Source organism: Dendroctonus ponderosae, unplaced genomic scaffold (assembly GCF_020466585.1).
Source record: "Dendroctonus ponderosae isolate FM_Combo_2020 unplaced genomic scaffold, Dpon_F_20191213v2 Dpon_F_20191213_1, whole genome shotgun sequence".
NCBI lineage: Eukaryota > Metazoa > Arthropoda > Insecta > Coleoptera > Curculionidae > Dendroctonus > Dendroctonus ponderosae.
Genome location: NW_026017110.1, coordinates 35,101,276 through 35,106,727, shown reverse-complemented (window position 1 = coordinate 35,106,727; position 5,452 = coordinate 35,101,276). Strand labels below are relative to the sequence as shown.

General features: G+C 34.1%; 1 long non-coding RNA gene across 1 annotated transcript; it reads left to right on the top strand.

The window, feature by feature from the left end:
• On the top strand, positions 1-377 carry LOC125502442. The gene is made up of 2 exons (XR_007280208.1): positions 1-39; positions 109-377. It is a non-coding gene; the product is annotated as an uncharacterized LOC125502442 (long non-coding RNA).
• The last annotated feature ends 5,075 nt before the right edge of the window (positions 378-5,452 follow it).

The window sequence follows — 5,452 nt, the reverse complement described above, 5'->3', positions numbered from 1 at the left end:
GAGCGAGCTTGTATGGAATTGTTCTCAACAATCTTCAAGGTAAGTTTTTGTGTTTCGAATCGTGTCTTGTAGTAGAAACTATTTTAGTATTACTGCATTAACTTGTAGATGCAGAGAAACTGAAGAAAAAGAAGAAAATCCTCCACGGCAATTTCATCAACCCATGAACGCTATGGAAATAAATGAAATCAAGTTCGTCAAGCTTTTTAGGCTGAATAAGCAGCTGGTGCTCCAATTGATAGAAAAGTTGACGCCCTATCTTCAAGCAATATAGAAATATATCTGAAAACAATATAGAAATAGTATTTGAGAAACCAGTTCAACTATAAATAGATTTAATTGATCATTATAAGAATAAATGAATGAATACAGACAAATGTATAGTATTTTATATAAAGCATTAACAGTTTTTAACTTTAGAGAGATATTAAAGAAAACAATATATTAAAGATATTAAAGACAACACAACAATCTTATAAAATATCATGAAATTCATCCAGCTCATTAGATTAGTATAAAAACTTATTACATATTTATATTGTTTCGTTTAATTTGGTTAAAATATATTATTAATATGTAGGTTTAAACATCAAAACCGAGTAATATAACAAAATTAATTAAGTAATGAAATTGTGATTTTTAAGTTTAGGGGCGTATAACAAATGGGGGGCGCTGACAAATAATTCATTTTCAAAGAGGGCGGCAAAAGAAATAAGTTTGATAATCACTGATATAGACAATGTTTTCAATGTTACACCAGTCAGTACAGACCATGATCCAAATCGCCCTGTGATATTATGTGAAACTAACACAGTTATAAGTAAATTTGAAAAGTATAAAGAAAATCCAATGATTTAGATAATACAACTAATTCACAGTTCGATGCTCTTAATGTGATTGAGGATCGTGTCCTGTAAAGCTGGGCGGTAGGACTCCTACAATCTTAGCTTCTGCAAAACAAAATATAAAATCGTTTACCGCATCGGATTTTTGTGCTTCTGAGAATGTTCTTTCATCAGAAACACCACCAAGTTGTACCGTGGACACTTTAAACTCAACGGATCTACGTCCTCTTGAAGACAAACTTCTATTAATAACACCTCTCAGTTGTGCCGCTGAAACACCATCAAATAGTGATATGGAAAGTCTGAACAACATAACTCAAACTAAGGGGGCAGCAGTTATTTCAACTGAACATTCACACTCAAGTTACTACTCCTTTTAAAAAATCTCTGTTCTTATATGAATGTAAATTAAAAGATTATAACTAGATATTACGACGAGCATTATCCCAGTGAGATAATTGGACTACAGAATGAAGATGGCTGCCTTCAACTCGAAGTCACGCATATGCCAAAAAAAAAATGGTTTTGGCCGGAAAAAGCAGATATAGAAAAATTAGAACACCTACGTCAAACAACAAAAGAAGACTCTTCATCATAGACGAAATTTCAGAATTTCAGAACTATTTCACAGTTATTAGTGAATTGGTACTACAAACTGTTCAATTGAAACTTAAGCTCTTTTGACTATTTTTATATTAATACCGATGTTGTACGATCTGAAATATATCCAGCCTTTTAACGTGCCGATAATACCTACTTGTAGGTGTCGATAATAGGGACACGTTTCATTGTGAGGTGCCAATAACAGGTGCATGCTGGATTATATCCAGTTTATGTGTTTTGATTTTTTTTATTATATTTACTATAAAAAAATTCTAAATGAGCAAGGGTGGCAAGAAGTAAATTACAGAAAAATAAGCGAAATAGTCCTATCACAACAAGGAATGTTAGATAAAGATCATAATGATTACTGGTTGGTGCTTCAACTTCAAACCAATTTGACACGCTGGCTGAAGTACCTGTGGTCGAAAATTTACCAAAAGAAATGAGACGCTCCCAATATTTGTTTATGGAATTGAAAACATTAAACCGCGAACAGATTCCTTAGAAATGATTGCCATTGCTATGAAGACTATTATGCTTTGAAAATAATTGAAAGTTCTCAAGCCAAAATCCAATTAAAGGATTCTAAAAACTACTTAGCCATGATAAACATTTTAGAGAGGACAGTCCTTTCAAAGTGATAATTCCAAATCTACATCCCCCAACGACCCAAAACCAACTAAAAACCCAGATTAAATCCTATGGACACAAACTAAAAAACATATCAAATATATATAAAATTAGAAATTTTTATTGAGCGTTTGGCTGAAAAGCACATAATTGTAGTTTGTACTGAAACGTGGTACTTGGAAAACTCTCAATTATTTTGAATGAAAGGATATAGAAATATTTATAACGAAAGCTATATTAACAGATCTGATGGAGTTATGCTGTATGTTAGAGCCACCCACTCTTCAGTTATCAGCGGCTCATCAAAGCGAAATTCTAGCAGAAAACTCACAGTGCCCTAAATCGCTACAATTTCAAGCGTCATATCAGGATCACCCCAGGTTTCTGAGGTGTAGGATACGTCAGGCACGCCAGCTAACAAATCTATGCTTCAAATGACACCAAGCAGACCTAAATATAAAAACAATGACATTCGACAAAATTAGGAAAGGCACAAAGTCGCTTTTAAGAAAGAGAAAATCCATAAACTGTAGCAGCTTGAAATAATGAAGCAAGAGACCAGGGAAACAAAAAACAACTTGTTAAAAGAAAACAATGAATTGCAACGAGAACAAAACAGAATTTTCAATATTTTTTGCTAAAACGGAATTTAACAAATTCCATCAAGTTCCACCGACGCCACCAGTCTGAGAGTGACAATAGTTGAGTGCACAATCTATTTTAATACCGAAACATTTTTATATTTTATCGTGTATAGATCACGTACTTGTCACTTCGTATATTGAATAAAGTTAATCTCAAAATAAAGTGTACATATTCCTGAATTAACCAAATTAACCAACAGTTAGTCGTGGCCTCCGCAAGTCTTAGGGATATCACGTGTGAGTATATATGTATATTCATTGTTAGCATATATATAGGGTGACAGTTAAAAGGCGAAGCACACTCAACTGGGAAACCAACTTATTGGCCCACAGATAGAAATAAAATACCTGACCTAATAGATTTTTTTGTTGTGCGGAATATCTCAGCAAACTATATTCAAGTTGATGAGGCGTGGGACATGAACTCAGACCACTCTCCCATTCTCCTCACTCTTAGCGATTCTATTATCCAAAAACAAAATTCTCCTAGACTAACAAACAGGCGAACAGATTGGCAAAGTTTCAGATTAGAACTTGAAAATGCTATTAATTTAAGTGTTCCATTAAGAACAATAGAACAGATATCACAAATGCAGTCACCGAAGCTATAGGCAAAAGAAAAATCTCTACAAATAAAACCTTCCGAAACAAACAATGAAGTAAACGGAAGTAAAAGCACTAGCAAAAGAAAAACGGATTGCCTACTTAGCATTCAGAAGCAATAGAACACCTGAAGTACGCAACCACTACAATCAAACAAGAAACAGAGTCAACACAGAAATAAGAAATATCAAATTAAACTACTGGAAGCAATTCACCACAGAAATGAAACACGACTTATATGGCGCGCAAAAGACAATCTGGGGAATGCTAAGAAGAAGAAAACTCGACATTACAGAATAAGCGCAAACACAACAAATAGACGAAGCAAAGTGGAAAGACTACTTTAAAAGATTATATGCCAGCGAAGAACAAGAAAGGCCCAAAGAAGAAAATGCGGAAAATCCGGAACCGGTGGAAATATCAGTGGAAGTCACTACAAAAATTGAGAGTAAGATTAAAAATAGAAAGGCACCTGGCTTTGATGACATACCAAACAAACTATTAAAAGAGGGCGGACCACTACTAACGGCGAAACTTACAAAACTCTTCAATAAAATTTTAACAACTAGAACTGTTGGCGAGGATAGAACATTTCTGAACGTGCCAGTTCGGCGTCCTGTCATTTATTTTTGTTCTGGTTGTTTGGTGTGTAACAATGAAAAAAGTAAAGTTGTCAATCTAGTAATAATCAATAATAAAAAATTAATAAATCAGCAATCATCAAATCAATAATATATAAAAAACGAAATAAAAAGGCAAGCAGTAATCCTCAGGGCACTAAAATACAAAGGTGTGCACAACATATGGTCCTTCGAGCCGGATTTTAAGAAGGCGCAAGGCGAATCCCGTGTAATTTAAACTAGCAAAGATAACTATTGGATCTGGATAGTGAAGACAGGCAAGGCATAAAAGAGACTCAAGTCAGATCAGTGCGTTCCCTTCCTAGCCCAGACTTATCATCTTTCAGTTTCAAGTTTAAACGAATTTTAAAGTTGGTCATCAATAATTAATTCTACCTTAAAGAGCCAATCATCGCACTATAATAGCAATGGCGACTGAAGATTAAATAGAGTGCAAAACACTAAAAAATAATAAAAAAAACTTAAACTCTAAACTAACCAGATTTAAGCGACTTGTTGATTCTCTAATAGATCCTGAAAACGTGGAAATAAAAGAGATTGAGCTTTGCATTATTGAGGTTCAGCCTTCCTTAGAAAGCTTTAATAATGTTTGTGACAGACTCGAGGCACTAGAGATAAATACATCTGGTGCCAGCTATGAAAATTAAATTATAGAATTTGAAAACACCTACTTTAAATGTATGGCAAAGGCAAAGAATATAATTGAAAATGCAGTTGTATCAAGTCATGCTCCAAATAGTTTGGCCGGTAATAGTCAAGCTGGTTCAGTGGGGAATTTAGTATCACAGGGTCCGTTCAATTTAAATATCTCAACAAATGTAAAACTTCCTCCTATACCATTACGCACCTTCGATTGAGCTTATGACGTATGGTTGTTTTTTAAGGACACCTTTCACTCACTTATACATGATAATGCATCAATAGCAAATGTCCAAAAGTTTCATTATCTTCGGCTCTCCTTAAAAGGTCCTGCTGCAGATCTACTAAAGTCATTGGAATGTTCCCCCGCAAATTATGACATAGCGTGGAATCTTTTTATAAAAAGGTATGAAAATGAAAAAATTCTAATAAGAAATCACGTTAAAGCTTTGTCTGACTTGGAACAAGTGAAACCTGAATCTCATACAAGCCTACGAAACTTAGTAGACAACTTAAATAAGCATTTACGTGCTCTAAAAGTATTAAAGCAACCAGTAGCTCATTGGGATGCTCTAATAATTCATATGGTGTCATTAAAGCTTGACCCAGTCACCAGAAAGGAATGGGAAGCAGAATTTGCTAAACATGACATTTATCTTGATATTCTAACAGAATTTTTGCATGAAAGGTGTAAGTTACTTGAAACTTTTCAATCACTTCAACCAAGATTAAAACGACAATCATTTGTTAGTGTACATTCACCAATCTGTACATTTTGTAAACAAAATCATACGGTTTACAACTGTCAGGAGTTTCTCTCTTTGAGTTTGAAGGAGAGAAATAGCGT